Source organism: Carcharodon carcharias, chromosome 25 (assembly GCF_017639515.1).
Source record: "Carcharodon carcharias isolate sCarCar2 chromosome 25, sCarCar2.pri, whole genome shotgun sequence".
Lineage (NCBI taxonomy): Eukaryota > Metazoa > Chordata > Chondrichthyes > Lamniformes > Lamnidae > Carcharodon > Carcharodon carcharias.
The window spans coordinates 42,052,897-42,069,496 of record NC_054491.1 but is presented as its reverse complement, the minus strand read 5'-3'; positions in this window follow the sequence as shown (position 1 = coordinate 42,069,496).

Here is a 16,600-nt window from a genome sequence, read left to right as displayed (position 1 = left end):
CAGGGGCAACAGGAGTGGGAGGAGTGGCAGGGGCAGCAGGAGCGGCAGGGGCAGTAGGAGCGGCAGGAGTGGCAGGGGCAGTAGGAGTGGCAGGGGCAGCAGGAGTGGCAGGGCAGAAGGAGTGGCAGGAGCGGCAGGAGTGGCAGGAGTGGCAGGAGTGGCAGGAGTGGCAGGAGCAGTAGGAGTGGCAGGAGTGGCAGGAGCAGTAGGAGTGGCAGGGGCAGTAGGAGTGGCAGGAGCGGCAGGAGTGGCAGGAGTGGCAGGAGTGGCAGGGGCAGTAGGAGTGGCAGGGGCAGTAGGAGTGGCAGGAGTGGCAGGGGCAGCAGGAGTGGGAGGAGTGGCAGGGGCAGTAGAAGTGGCAGGAGCAGCAGGAGTGGCAGGAGTGGCAGGAGTGGCAGGGGAAGTAGGAGTGGCAGGGGCAGCAGGAGCGGCAGGGGCAGTAGGAGTGGCAGGAGCGGCAGGAGTGGCAGGAGTGGCAGGAGCGGCAGGAGTGGCAGGGGCAGCAGGAGTGGCAGGAGCAGCAGGAGTGGCAGGAGTGGCAGGAGTGGCAGGGACAGTAGGAGTGGCAGGGACAGTAGGAGTGGCAGGAGCAGCAGGAGCAGCAGGAGTGGCAGGAGCGGCAGGAGTGGCAGAAGCAGTAGGAGTGGCAGGGACAGTAGGAGTGGCAGGAGCAGCAGGAGCAGCAGGAGTGGCAGGAGCGGCAGGAGTGGCAGGAGTGGCAGGAGCGGCAGGAGTGGCAGGGGCAACAGGAGTGGGAGGAGTGGCAGGGGCAGCAGGAGCGGCAGGGGCAGTAGGAGCGGCAGGAGTGGCAGGGGCAGTAGGAGTGGCAGGGGCAGCAGGAGTGGCAGGGCAGAAGGAGTGGCAGGAGCGGCAGGAGTGGCAGGAGTGGCAGGAGTGGCAGGAGTGGCAGGAGTGGCAGGAGCAGTAGGAGTGGCAGGAGTGGCAGGAGCAGTAGGAGTGGCAGGGGCAGTAGGAGTGGCAGGAGCGGCAGGAGTGGCAGGAGTGGCAGGAGTGGCAGGGGCACTTTGATTTTTGAAGTAGAGCTCTTGAGACTCGAGTGAAATCATTATTCGGTTTGTCTCCTGCTTTTGGCACACAAACATGAGCAAGCTTGAAGATTGTGCATTGAATATGCAGGGCTTGGCTATAATCACACTACATTTACCTTCCCCATCCACAACCTGCTGTATGTCAGCAACAAATCTGCTTCTCTCATGTTCCTTTTGGGCTGTAACTTAAAACCTGATGATCTCAATCTTGAACTTTATTTTTTTAATTTTTTAAAGAAAATCATGCTTTGCTTTCTGATAATTCTAAGTTGTGCATGATCAAGAATGAACATCTAGCTACCTGTTAGTAAAAAAGGACAGCTGATCATTTATGACATACTACTACAGTAGGAGTGGCAGGAGCGGCAGGAGTGGCAGGAGTGGCAGGAGTGGCAGGAGTGGCAGGAGTGGCAGGAGTGGCAGGAGTGGCAGTGGCAGTAGGAGTGGCAGGAGTGGCAGGAGCAGCAGGAGTGGCAGGAGTGGCAGGAGTGGCAGGGGCGGGCAGGGGCTGGCAGGGGCAGGCGGGAGTTGGCGGGGGCAGTCAGAAAGCTAACTGCCGCAAAAGATCGACAGCTCACCGCGATTTCACAGGGCAATTAAGGCCCGCCCAGCATGATACATGAGCAGCAGCGCTGAGCGCTCCCTGTGCAGGCGGGGGGAGGAGGGTGAGCAGACCTAGCGCCAACTTCACGCATGCACGCGATAGAGCGTCGAATAATCCCCCAAGGCACAGAGCTGCCTCAGGGAGATGAAGAATATATTGAAAACAAATTATTAAACAACAGAAAAAGTTAATAAAATATGTCCCCTCATGTGACATGAGCAGGGACATGTTTTTAATTAAAAAATTAAAGTTTTTATTTCGTTTATATTTGCTTTTGGAAACCTCATCCCGAGGATGAGGTTTCCAAAAAAATGCAAAGGCCACTTGGCCTTTTCACCTGCTCGCCCACAGTAAGGTTGAACAGGAAGTGAAAAATTAAGGACAATTGATAACTTAATGGCCTTAATAGGCCTTTTAATTGCCAGTGGGCGCACTGCCAGCTCTGGTACACTCCTGCCGACTGAACTATCGTGTGACTGAGCTTTGACATCGGCACGCTCAGCCAACATCAACATGCGTCATTTCATGTTTAGTCTGGCCGTGTGCGCACCCACTCGCTGAGCTAAAAATTCTGCCCCTGGACTTGCCAGTGGTACCCACATCCCATCGAAGAATAAAGAAATAAAATTGCTGTTTTCTATCAGTTGATGAATCCTCAATCCATATTAATATATTAACCCCAATCCCATATTCCCTAATATTGTGCAATAAACTCTTGTGTAGCTCCTTAACAAACACTTCTTTGAAAATCTAAAAATATTGCACTGACTGTTTCCTCTTTTTCCTATCCTGTTAGTTACAACTTCAGCAAATTCAAACAGATTTGTCAAGCATGACTTCCATTTCATAAACCCGAGCTGATTTTGCCCAGTTGTATGATTTTCAGAGTGGCCTGTTACCACATGTCTCATCATTTTCCCTACTAGTTCCTTGTTTCTCTCTCCCTCCTTTCTGTAATAACGGCATTATGTTTGCTACCTTCCAATCCATGAGGATTTAGGGAGTCCATCCTCTCAATGAAGAATATCTTTTTCAAATTTGTCCATTGAATGTGAGCGTCACTGGCTAGGCCAGAACTTATTGCCATCCCTAATTGCCCTTGAGAAGGGGGTGGTGAGCTGTCTTCTTGAACTGCTGCTTGAGGCTTGACACCATCCAGGACAAAGCAGCCAGCCTGATTAGCACCCCATCCACACATTCACTCCCACCACTACCGACGTCCAGTGACAGCAGTGTGTATCATCTACAAGATGCACTGCAGGAATTCACCAAGGCTCCTTAGGCAGCACCTTCCAAACCCACGACCACTACCATCTAGAAGGACCAGGGCAGCAGATAGATGGGAACACCTGGAAGTTCCCCTCCAAGAGGTATGAAGACAGAGTTGTCTAAAGCACGCTGGGAAAATAGACTAAGGGGAAGGTCAGTGGATGAGCAATAGCAGATATTTAAACAAATATTTCATAACGCTCAGCAAAAAATTATCCCAGTCAAAAAGAAGGACTCAATGAGAAGGATGAACCATGCGTGGTTAACAAAGGTGGTCAAGGAGAGTGTCCAATCAAAAACTCAGGCATACAAAGCAGCAAAAACTAGTGGTAGGCCAGAGGATTGGGAATTTTTAGGAACCAGCCGCAGATGACTAAACAGCTAATAAAGAGGGAGAAAATTGATTATGAAAGTAAATTGCAAGAAATATAAAAACAAACACGAGAGTAGCTAAAGTGAGCAAGGGACCCTTGGAGGATGTGACTGGAGAATTGATAATGGGGAACAGGGAAATGGCAGATAATTTAAATCAATATTTTGCATCAGTCTTCAAGGTGGAAGACACTATAAACATCCCAAAGATATCAGATAAAGAGGAGCTAATTGCAGGAAAGACCTTGTAACAGTCTCTATCATGAGGGACAAAGCATTTGATAAACTAATGGTACTAAAGGCAGACAGACCGCCAGGACCTGATGGCCTGCATCCAAGGGTTTTAAAGGAAGTGACTGCAGAGATAGAGGAGGCATTGGTCAAAATATTCCAGAACTCACTGGATTCTGGGAGGGTTTCAGCGGATTGGAAAACAGCTAAAGTGATGCCCCTGTGCAAGAAGGGAGGGAGACAAAAAACAGGAAACTATAGGCCAGTCAGCCTAACATCTGTCATTGGGAAAATGCTCGAGTCGATTATTAACGAAGAAATAGCAGGACATTTTGAAAAGCTAACGCAGTTAAACAGAGTCAACATGGTTTTGTGAAAGAGAAATCATGTTTGACAAATTTGCTAGAGTTCTTTGAGGATATAACAAGCAGAGTTGATAAAGGGGATGTCAGGTATTTGGATCTCCAGAAGGCATTCAGTAAGGTGCCACATGAAAGATTATTGCACAAAATAAGAGCTTATAGTATGGGGGTGGATGGAGTGTAATGTAGGAAAGTGTAAGCCATACACTTTGGTAGGAAGAAGCAAAAGGCAGAGTATTATTTAAATGGAGAGAGACTCCAAAAAAATGCAGCACAGAGGGATCTGAGTGTTCTTGTGCATGAAACACAAAAAGTTAGCATGCAGGTGCAGCAAGTAATTAAGAAGGGAAATGGAATTTTGCCGTGTATTGCTAGGGGGTTGGAGTTTAAAAATAGGGAAGTCTTGTTACAACTATACAGGGTGTTGGTGAGGCCACACCTGGAGTACTGTGTACAGTTTTGGTCCCTGTATTTAAGAAAGGACTATACTGGCATTGGAGGTAGTTCAAAAGAGGTTCACTAGGCTGATTCCTGGGATGAAGGGGTTGACTTATCAAGAACGGCTAAACAGATTAGGCCTTTATTCATTAGTGTTTAGAAGAATGAGGGGTGATCTTATTGAAATGTACAAGATTCTGAGGGGGTTTGACAGGGTAGACGTTGAGATGTTTCCACTAGTGGGGGAATCTCGGACTAGAGGACATAGTTACAGAATAAGGGAACACTCATTTAAAACTGAGATGCAAAGGAATTTCTTCTATCAGAGGGTAGTGAATGTCTGGAATTCTCTAACCCAGAGAGTTGTGGAGGCTGGATCACTGAAAGTATTTAAAGAGGAAGTTGATAAATTTTTGAAATATTGGGGAGTTGAGGGCTATGAGGAGCTGGCACGATAAAGGAGTTAAGGCCTGGGGCAGATCAGCCATGATCTTATTGAATGTAGGGGCAGGCTTGTAGGGACGAATGGCCTACTCTTGCTCCTATTTCTTCTGTTCTTCTGTAAGTCACTCACCATCCTGACTTCGAAATATCTCGCCGTTCCTTCACTGTCGCTGGGTCAAAATCCTGGAACTCCCCCCTAACAGCACTGTGGGTGTACCTATACCACATGGACTGCAGCGGCTCAAGAGAGCAGCTCACCACCACCTTCTCAAGGGCAATTAGGGATGAGCAATAAATAATAAATGCTGGCCCAGCCAGCGAAGCCCACATCCCCTGAATGAATAAAAAAGAATCCATGTGGAGTAGGTACAGCCACGGAGCCTGGAAGGGAGTTCCAGGATTTTGACCAGGTGAAAGTGAAGGAACGGCGATATATTTCCAAGTCAGGATGGTGAGTGGGTTGGAGAGGAATTTCCAGCTGTTGGTGTTCCCATCCAGCCTCCACCTTGCTCTTATAGCCACAGTGTTGATTTAGCTAGTCTAGTTCAGCTTCTGGTAAATTGTGACCCTCTGGATGTTGATGGTGGGAGACTGGGCAATGGTGGTGCCATTGAAGGTCAAAGACAGATGGCTGGGTTTTGTCATATTTAAGGTGCTTTGACACGATATGTGACATGAATGTTATGCATCACCTGCCAGTCAAAGCCTGGAAATTATCCAGATCTTGCTGTAGGCTGTCATGCTCTGCTTCATTATTACAGGAGCTATGAATCGAGTTGAACCCTGTGTAATCATCAGCGAGCAGCCCCGCCCCTTAGTTTATGATAGAAGGACCATTATTAATGATGTAGCTGAAGATGTTGGGTCAAGGGTGCTTCCCTAAGAATCTCTTGCAGTGATGCTGCAGGAATATGATTGCTGACCTCTGACAAACACAACCATCTTCCTTTGCATGGTTGTTCATGGAGGCCTGCCACTTTCAGAGTGGTGTCCCTCAACCTACGTATAACCGATCATTGCTCTCCAATAGAGACTCATGCCTGTGGCCTTTCATGGCTTATGGCTAATTATTCCTTTGCATTAGCTCTGACTCTAGTCAGAGAGTTTTTAGCCTGACCCCTGCAAGCCTGCCCCATCCTTTAATGGCTGATCTGATACTAACCTGAAATCTGCAGCCTCCTACCCCCAATCACTTCTTATCCCCTTGCTTGCCAAGAATCTATCCACCTCTGCCTTATGATAGAAGGGCCATTACTGACGATGTAGCTAAAGATGTTGGGTCAAGGATGCTTCCCTAAGAATCTCCTGCAGTGGCGTCACAGAAATGTGATTGCTGCCCTCTGACAAACACAACCATCAAACTGGAGAAATTTTAGCCTGATTCCCCACATTAATTTTAGTTTTGTTGTGGTTCCTTAGTTCCACACTGGGTCAGAGACTGACTTGATATTGAGGGCAGCTACTTGTGTCTCTACTATGGCATGTTTGGTTCAAGGCTATGATAGGACCAAGAACCAATTGGGTCTAGCTGCTCCTAAACTGAGCGTCAATAAGCAGGGCACTGGTTAGTAGGTGTTGTTGTACCATCAACCAAAACAGTCCCAGGGACATCTCTCTGATGTGCTTGTGGACCCTAAAGGAGAATATTACCTCAGGGAGTAGCAGCATTCTCATTTAAGAATGAAAAATTAATCCTAATTTCGTGGCAGTTTTGTAGATTGAGCTAAGAACTTTAAGAAGATGTACTGGAATTATCCAAATGCTGTTACCATACGTAGACATCAGTTAAGCAAATCTCTTTACCTCATTGATTTGGATTGAGCAAAAGCCCAGCTTAAAAACTGAAGAGATCCAAACACAATGCAGATTCCAAGCACCTTCTCTACAATATTTACAAAGCACAGTCCCACAGCTGTTTTTTTGATGACCGCAGTGCTGAAGGATAGATTATACTGCTATTGGAGGCAGTCCAGAGAAGGTTCACTAGGTTGATCCTGGGTATGGAGGGATTTTCTTATGAGGAGAGGTTGATTGGGTTGGGCCTGTACTCATTGGAGTTTAGAAGAATGAGAGGCGACCTGATTGAAACGTATAAGATTCTTAGGGGGCTTGACAGGGTAGATGCTGAGAGGTTGTTTCCCCTTGTGGGAGAGTCTAGGACCAGAGGGCATAATCTCAGAGTAAGGAGTCTCCCATTTAAAACCGAGATGAGGAGGAATTTCTTCTCTCAGAGGATAGTCAATCTGTGGAATTCTTTACCACAGAGGGCTGTAGAGGCTGGGTCATTAAGTATATTCAAGGCTGAGATAGACAGATTTTTAATCAGTAACAGAATCAAGGCTTATAGGGACAAGGCAGGAAAGTGAAGTTGAAGATTATCAGATCAGCCATGATCTCATTGAATGGTGGAGCAGACTCAAGGGGCCGATTGGCCTATTTCTGCTCCATGTTTTATGGTATTATTGAACCAGAGTCTGCCTGACTTACTGTCTCCCAGGATCTTCAGAACAGGAAATAAAATGAGGGATGCTAGATAATATTTCTGAATGATGCAGATGACAAACCTGCTCTTACACACAGGGCATCAGAAAGGGAAAAACCATTAGAATTTCTTAGCATTATGTAGCATAGAAGGAGGTCATTCAGCCCATCGTGCCTATGCCGGCTCTTTCAAAGAGTTAGCCAATTAACCTCATGCCCACATATCCTTTCCTTAACTCTGGAGGAACTTATATCATGGTTAATGTTGGGAATTGTGCTAAGTTTAAAGGATCAAAATGCTTGGATATTTGAATGGTCCAATGGAGAGTTTAATGTTTTGTGATGGGATACCCCCTGACTCATTCTCCCAGCTTTGTTTCCTCTGGCAGTGGAGGTTGGATCCATTGGGAGCCATCCCAACACCAGCTGGACTCCTGACATAATACATGTTCGTGTGGACGGATGGATCCTCACAGCTGCAAATACAAAGATACCAGAGCTTTCGGGTAAAGCTTCAGCTCACCTGAGAGTTAGAGTCGTGTTTCGGATCGTGTTATCGAGAAGTTCTTCCTTATCTGACAGAGACATCTGACATCTGCTGCACAAAAATCAACAGATGTTTCCCAGCTTCCAAACTGACAAATCTTTGAGATGACCTTGTTCAATAACTTTCTTCTCTTTCCTAGTTTGGACAAATGGCCTTTGGAAACTTTAAACCAGCACATTGTTTGTTTTGGCCCATAACACAAGGCATGTGACACAGAAACAGGCCAAGCTAATCCGAAACAATATGGATCTCCAGAGATACAACAAAGAGGCTGTGGACCCTTAACTACAGGGTTCAGTATGGTGCATAGTGTATAGCAAATAAGAATGGAGCATTAATACTTTGCTTATCCCTGCAATGTGTTTATGAATGATTTTCCATTTATCAACAGTCTGCATTTCAGAGGATTTTTTTCTTACTCCTTCCTTGGATGGGAGCATCTCTGGCTAGGCCAGCCTTTAGTACCCATCCCTAATTACCCTTGAGAAGGTGGTGGTGAGCTGCCCTCTTGAGCCGCTGCAGTCCATGTGGTGTAGGTACATCCACAGTGCTGTTAGGGAGGGAGTTCCAGGATTTTGACCCAGTGACAGTGAAGGAACGGCGATGAATTTCCAAGTCAGGATGATGTGTGGCTTGGAGGGGCACTTGCAGGTGGTGGTGTTCCCATGTGTCTGATGCCCCTGCCCTTCGAGGTAGTAAGTCTGGAAGGTGCTGTCGAAGGAGGTATGGTGAGTTGCTGTCATGCGTCCTGTAAATCATGGAATCATAAAATGATAGAGCCCAGAAAAAGGCAGTTCAGTTCATCATGCCTGTACCGGCATTCTGAAAAAGCCAACAAATAGTTCAACGTCCCTATTCTTCCCTGTGACCCCACAAAACTTTGCTCAAGTACAAACCTAAATTCTTTTAAAAAGTTACTATGGAACCTGGTTCCATTGCCCTTCCACAAAGAACATTACAGGTCATAGCAACTTATTGCACATTTCTCCTCATCTCCTCTCAATCCTGGTAGCACTCGAGTAAATCTCCTCCGCACCCTCCCTAGGAGCTGCTTAAATAAAGAAAAATATAAAGTAAAAGCAAAATACTGCGGATGCTGGAAACCTGAAACAAAAACAAAATCAAAACTAGCTGGGAAAACTCAGGAGGTCTGACAGCCTCTGCGGAGAGGAACACAGTTCTGATGAAGAGTCATGCGGACTCGAAACATTAATTGTGTTCCTCTCCGCAGATGCTGCCAGACCTGCTGAGTTTTTCCAGCTATTTTTGAAAATATAAAGTAAGTTGTATTCATACAAAACTTCCTAAAGTAAAAGTTAGTTGGTAATACCATACAATCCATTGGGAAACATTACACCTGCCTTATGCTGGTTATTAGAATCTTAGAATCCTAGAATTATAACAGCATGGAAGTAGGCTATTCAGCCCATTGTGCCCATTCCCAATCTCTGCGAGAATAACTCAGCTAATCCCACTCCCTTACCTTCCCCCTGTAGCCCTGTAATTCTTTTGCCTTCAGATAATTATTCAATTCCCTTTTGAAAACCACAATTGAGTCTGCCTCCAACACATACTCAGGCATTGCAGATGCTAACCACTCACTGCATAAAACATACTTTTACCTCATGTTGCCATTGGCTCTTTTGCCAATCACCTTAAATTGGTGCCCTCTGCTTCTCGACCCTTCTGCCAGTGAGAACGGTTTCTCCCTATCTAAACTGTGCCAGAACCCTCATGATTTTGAACACCTCTATCAACCTCTCAACCTTCTCTAAAGAGAACAGCACCAGCTTCTCCAATCTATCCATCGAATGATGTCTCATCCCTAAAACTTTTCATATAAATCTTTTCTGCACCGCTCTAATGCCTTCATGTCCTTCCTAAAGTGTGGTGCCTAGAATTGGACACAGCACTGAACCAGTGTTTGATAAATGTTCACATTACTTCCTTGTGTTTTTTACTCTATTCTTCGATTTATGAAACGCAAGATCTCATGTCTTATATCAACCTCTTTCTCAAACTGCCCTGCCACTTTCAATGATTTGTGTAGGTCTCTCTCTGCTCCTGCACTTGTTTAGAATTGTAACCTTTATCTTATATTGCATCTTCTCATTCTTCCTGGAAAAATGTATCTTTTCTCATGTATCCGTATTAAATTTCATCTACCAAGTTTCTGACCATCCCACGAGCCCAAGTCCTCCAATAGTTTATCACTATCCTCATGACAGTTCATACTCATTCCAATTTTTCTGTCATCTGCAAATTTTGAAATATTTCTCTACACACTCAAGTCTAGATCATTAATATAGACCAAGAAAAGCAGTGATCCTGCCACTGATACCTCCAGCTTGAAAAGCAGCTATTCACTACTACTCTCTGTTTCCTGTCACTCAGCTAACTTCGTAGTCATGCTGCCACTAACCTTTACTCCATGGGTTTCAATGTTGCTGACAAGCCACTTGTCACCTATGTGGTGCTTTATCAAGTGTCTATTATATAATGGAAGTCCACTACATCAACCACATTACCCTAGTCAACCCACTCTGTTACTTTGCGGAAAAATTCAATCAAAGCAGTTAAACACAATTTGCCCTTAACATACCAGTACTGGCTTTTATTAATTAATCCACAATTGTCCAAGTGACTGTTAATTTTGTTCAGGTTATTGTTTCTAAAAGTTTTCCCACCACCGAGGTTAGCCTGTATTTGTTGGGTTTCTCCTATACCCTTTTTTGAACAAGGGTGTAGCATTTCCAATTCTCCAGTCCTCTGGCACCTCCACTATATCTATCGAGGATTGGAAGATTATAGCCAGTGTCTCTACAGTTTCCACACTTACTTCCTTCAGTACCCTCATCCGACCAAGGTAACTTATCAACCTTAAATACGCCAACTAATCTTTCCAATATTTCCTCTTTATCAATTTTTAGTCCATCCGGTGTCTCGACAACCTCCTCTTTCATTATGATTTTGGCAACACCCCTTTCCTTAGGAAAGATAGATACAAAGTATTCATTTAACACCTCAGCCATGCCTCTGTCTCTACGTGTAAATCTCCATGGTCCCTAGTTGGCTTCACTCCTACTTTACTACCCTTTTACTATTCATATGTCTATAGAAGACTTTTGGATTCCCTTTTATGTTAGCTGCCAGTCTCTTCTCACGTTCTCTTTTTGTTTCTCATATTTCCTTTTTCACTTCCCCTCTATAATCTTCTATATATCAGTCTGGTTCTCACTTGTATAGTGAACCTGACATCTTGACTAAGCTGCTGCTGGATTAGGCCACACAATTTATATTCCTGTAAGCAGTATGGTAACTGGCTGATCAGGAATGAGCAAAAGGCCATAGGGATGTTGGAAGGGGGAGGGTCTCTGCTGGTTGGATCAGCCAAAAAGCCACAGTTGTGCTGTGGAAGTGGACCCAGCAAACAGAACTAAACGTGAACACAATTTTGACCATGTGCTGTTTTTAAACTTAAATGGTTTTTCCAAGCATTAAGTGGTTTTGTAGCATGTTTGTTGGGAAATTAAACAGGTGGGAGATCAAAACAATCCCAGGCAACTCAACATGGTGTGGTTCAGTTAAGCCAACTACATCTCTCACCTCATTTGTACTTGTTGACTGGTTAGCCTTTCTGAAGGATTTGATTCATATTATAGGAGCATTTGGGTAAGTAGCTCAGTCAGGTGATTTCGATCAGTCAGAGTTTCCTGTCACAGATTTGCTCCCTCAGTTGCAGAGCTTCCCTGGTCCCAGAGCTGCTTGCCTCGCAGTTATGAGCTCAGTGTGCTGAGCCATATAGTGATGGTGCGGTATGGATACTGTCTGTGAAGGAATTTCCAGTCCAGTTTCATTGTACAGAACATAAGAACAGAAGAAAAGCAGGGGCATTGGTAGTATTGTCACTGGGCTAGTAATCCAGAGACACAGGTTAATGCTGTGGAAGATGGTGGAATTTGAATTCCATAAAAAACCTGAAATTAAAAGTCTGATGATGACCATAAAACCATTGTCGATTGTTGTAAAAACCTATCTGCTTCAATAATGCCTTTTAGGGAAGGAAATCTACCATCCTTACCTGGCTTGGCCTACATGTGACCCACAGCAATGTGGTTGACTCTTAAATGCCCTCTGAAATGGCCTAGCAAGCTACTCAGTTGTATCAAACTGCTATCAAGTCCATAAGTAATGAAACAGGATGGACCATTCAGCACCGATCTAGGCACCGGAAATGACAATGGCAAACTCAGCCCTGATGACCTTGCAAAGACCTCCTTACTAACATCTGGGGGCTAGTCCCAAAATTGGGAGAGCTGTCTCACAGACTAGTCAAGCAATAGCCTGACATAATCATATACACAGAATCATACCTTACAATCTCACAGACACCACCATCAACATCTCTGGGTATGTCCTGTCCCACCGGTAGGACAGACCCATCAGAGGTGGCAGCACGGTGGTATACAGTCGGGAGGGAGTTGCCCTGGGAGTCCTCAACATTGACACCAGATCCCATGAAGTCTCATGGCATCAGGTCAAAGATGGGCAAAGAAACCTCCTGCTGATTACCACATACTGCCCTGCCCAGTCCCCCACCCAACCCTCAGCTGATGAATCAGTGCTTCTCCATGTCCAGCACCACACAGAGGAAACACTGAGGATGGCAAAGGCACGGAATGTACCTAGAGTCACCAAGAGTGACTTGGTAGCACCACTACTGACCGAGCTGGCCGAGTCCTTAAGGACTTAGCTGCTGGACTGGGTCTGTGGCAGGAAGTGAGGGAACCAACAAGAGGGAAAAATATACTTGACCATATCCTCACCAACCTGCCTGCTGCAGATGCATCTGTCCATGACAGTATTGGTAGGAGTGACCAACGCACAGTCCTTGTGGAGATGAAGTCCCATCTTCACATTGAAGATAACCTCCATTCATGTTGTATGACACTACCACTGTGCTAAGTGGGATAGATTTCGAACAGATCTAGCAATTCAAGACTAGGCATTCATGAGGTGTTGTGGGCCATCATCAGCAGCAGAATTGTACCCAAACACGTGGACTGGCATATCCCCCACTCTACCGTTACCACCAAGCCAGGCGATCCATCATGGTTCAATGAAGAGCTCAGGAGCAGTACCAGGCATACCTAAAATGAGGTGTCAACCTGCTGATGCTACAAACCCAGGACTTGCCTGCCAAATAGCGTAAGCAGCATACAATAGACAGAGCTAAGCGACCCCACAACCAACGGATCAGACCTAAGCATTAGAGCCCTGCCACATCCAGTCATGAATGGTGGTAGGCAATTCAATAGCTCACTAGAGGAGGAGGCTCCACAAGTATCCCCATCCTCAATGATGGGGGAGCCCAGCACATCAGTGCAACAGATAAAGCTGAAGCATTTGCAACAATCTTCAGCCAGAAGTGCCGAGTGGATGATCCATCTCGGCCTCTACCGGAGGTCCCCAACATCACAGACATCAGTCTTCAGCCAATTCAATTCATTCTACTGAAAAGGTTATGGGCCCTGACAATATCCCATCAATAGTACTGAAGACTTTTGATCCAGAACATGCCACACTCCTAGCCAAGCTGTTCCAGTATAGCTACAACACTGGCATCTATCTGGCAATGTGGAAAATTGTCCCGGTATCTCTTGTCCAGAAAAAGCAGGACAAATCCAACCCAACCAATTATTGCCCCATCAGTAAAATGATGGAAGGGGTCATCAACAGTGCTATCAAGCAACACTTGTTTAGCAATAACCTGCTCACTGGCACTCAGTTTGGGTTCTGCCAGGGCCCGTCAGCTGTGGACTTCATTACAGCCTTGGTTCAAACATGGACAAAAGAGCTGAACTTGGGAGGTGAGGTGAGAGTGACTGCCCTTGACATCAAGGCAGCATTTAACTGAGTGTGGCATCAAGGAGCCCTAGCAAAACTGGAGTCAATGGGAATCAGGGGGAAAACTCTCCGCTCCATGTCCAAATAAAGCAAGGCCTGGACAATATCCACACTCAGTCAAATGCTGCCTTGATGTCAAGGGAAGTCACTCTCACCTCACCTCGGGAGTTCAACTCATTTGTCCATGTTTGAACTAAGGCTGTAATGAGGTCAGGAGCTGAGTGGTCCTGGCCGAACCCAAACATAGTTACCCTTTTGGATAACTATTGTTGCAAAGTAGTTGAAACCATTCAATGTTTGCAATTTAAATTGAACTGTCCGATGGTTCCCAGTGCAGGGCAATTGCCCAAAGGAAGTTTGAACTTCCCGGGCAATTGCCATGCAATCCTTCATGGGAACTTCCTGTGCATCTTTGGGGTACCCTTCCCCCGGTACAACTCTGCAGAGATAGGATGTTATGGGCCATTATTTTCTGTTGCTCTGTCAAAGTCATTAATGTAGATTGTAAATAGCTGAGACCCCAGCACTCATCATTGCTGCACTCCACCCGTTACAGCTTGTGAGCATGAAAATGCCCTATTTACACCTACTCTCGGCTCATCCTGTCTATTAACCAATCCTCTATCCAAGCTAATATGTCACCCCCAACTCCATGAGCCCATAACTTGCGGATTAGCCTTTTGTGTGGCACCTTATCAAATGCTTTTGGCAATCCAAATATACTACATCTACTGGTTCCCTTTTATCTACCCTCCTAGACACATCTTCAGAAAGCTCTAAGAAATTTGTCAAACATGATTTCCCTCTTGTTAAACCATGCTGACTTGTCTGATCACACTATGATTTTCCAAGTGCATGGTTAATACTTCCTTAATAATAGAGTCCAGCATTTTCCTGATGACTGATGTCAGGCTAAGTAGTCTGTAGATACCTGTTTCCTCTCTCCCTCCTTTCTTGAATAGCAGTGGTACATTTGCTAACTTCCAATTTGGGACCATTCCAGAATCTGACCTTGCCGGCGATGCTCCCATCCCATAAAGAATAATGAAAAGCTTCTTGGTGGCCCTATACTTGTTTCTAAAATGCTCCCTATTCTTAGATTTACTATTATCCTTGACAACATCATAAGCCTCTTCTTCTAATCTAATGCCATCCTTAACCTTCTTAGTATGGACCTTTCTTTCTAACTTTCTGTTTTTCAATGGAATGTATTGTTTGAACATTTCGAATTGTTGCTTTCGAATTTCGAATTCGATTACTGCTTGTTTGTCCCTACAACCACACCAACCCCCTCCACTTCTCTCCCCCCACCCAAACCACCCCCCCAGACACACACACACACACACCTTAAACCAGCTTATATTTCACCCCTTTCTTGGATTCACTCAAGTTCTGTCGAAGGGTCATGAGGACTCGAAACCTCAACTCTTTTCTTCTCCGCCGATGCTGCCAGACCTGCTGAGTTTTTCCAGGTAATTCTGTTTTTGTTTTGGATTTCCAGCATCCGCAGTTTTTTGTTTTTATTTTGAATTGTTCCTTTGTTCCACTGTTTATATACCAACAGGCATTTTTGCCTATTTAGCCAATCACCCATAGCCAGCTCTCCCATCATACCTACGCAATTGGCTTTGTTTAAGATTCTTGTGATTGGAATTTGTCACTTTCATACTTAATAGAGAATTCACTTGCAATATGGCCACTATTTCCCAGTGGATCTTTCATTATGAGATTACTAACTAATCCTGTCTCATTACACAGGACAATGTGAGGTACTGAGACACCTCCAGCGATAGAAACTGATGCGTATATTGTAGCATCACATGGGGTTTTTCAATGCTCCGTGACCCTGAAAGTGTGATTCATGCCACATGTCAAATGTAGCCAGGAAATGAATATAAAAGAAACCAGTTACTGTTTCTTGTAAGTCTGTAGGAAGCCAGGTAAAACAGACTAAAAAATGTTTGCACCGATTGCTCTACACAATTGATATCATGAAAACCACAAGTGCTGCAGATGATACCGCACCCTGCCTGAGAGCAGCAAGACTCAATCTGATCCTTTGAATTTCTGATTCCTGTGAAATAGATAAGACAGGTCCTTTTGCCCTAAATCAAACAATGCAGTCTGACCTTCTTCTGCACTTATTCAGATCCTCTCAATCACCTTTCTGATTTTAGTGGAAGTGTCAAAAAGAGCCAATCTTCATGAACATATTTATCATGTTGCTATACACAATGTCGGGTGCAGTTCGCACTATCTGAACTTGCTGCTTGTCTAGTAAGGTGTCAGGTCAGATCAGACACAGTGAATATGCGCAGACTAATGCCCCACAACCATTAACTCAGCCATCTGAAACTAGATCCAGCTGACCACCCCACCCCCAACCGTCACCGATGTTTTCTGTCTCTGTCACGTGGATTTGACACGTGTCAGACCGCTCAGCATCATATATACACACACAATTCTTGAACCCAGTCGGTGTACGTGTTATCCAGATAAGTAGAAGCACAATTTAGCACCAAATGTCCTTTAACTCATTAGGTTTTTATGTCCTTAGAAGAGAAACCAGCTTTTCTTATTGTAATCGGCCTCAGTTATAATACTTTTATGAATAGGTGGGAATGTGTACCTGATATGAAGGTACAGTGTCAGAATGAGCCAAACATAATTAAACATCCTTATGTGTTGTTACCCCTTGTCACATCAAAGCTTCACACACAATGAATTGCTTTGAAGTACAGTCACGGGAGCTATTTTGAACATAGCAAGATTCACAATCAGTCAGTAAATTGTTTCTGGTGGCATTAGATGAAGGAACAATGGTGGGCAGGATACCAGGAGAACTCAAAACAAGAACAGAAACAGATATACCTGGAAAAACTCAGCAGGTCTGGCA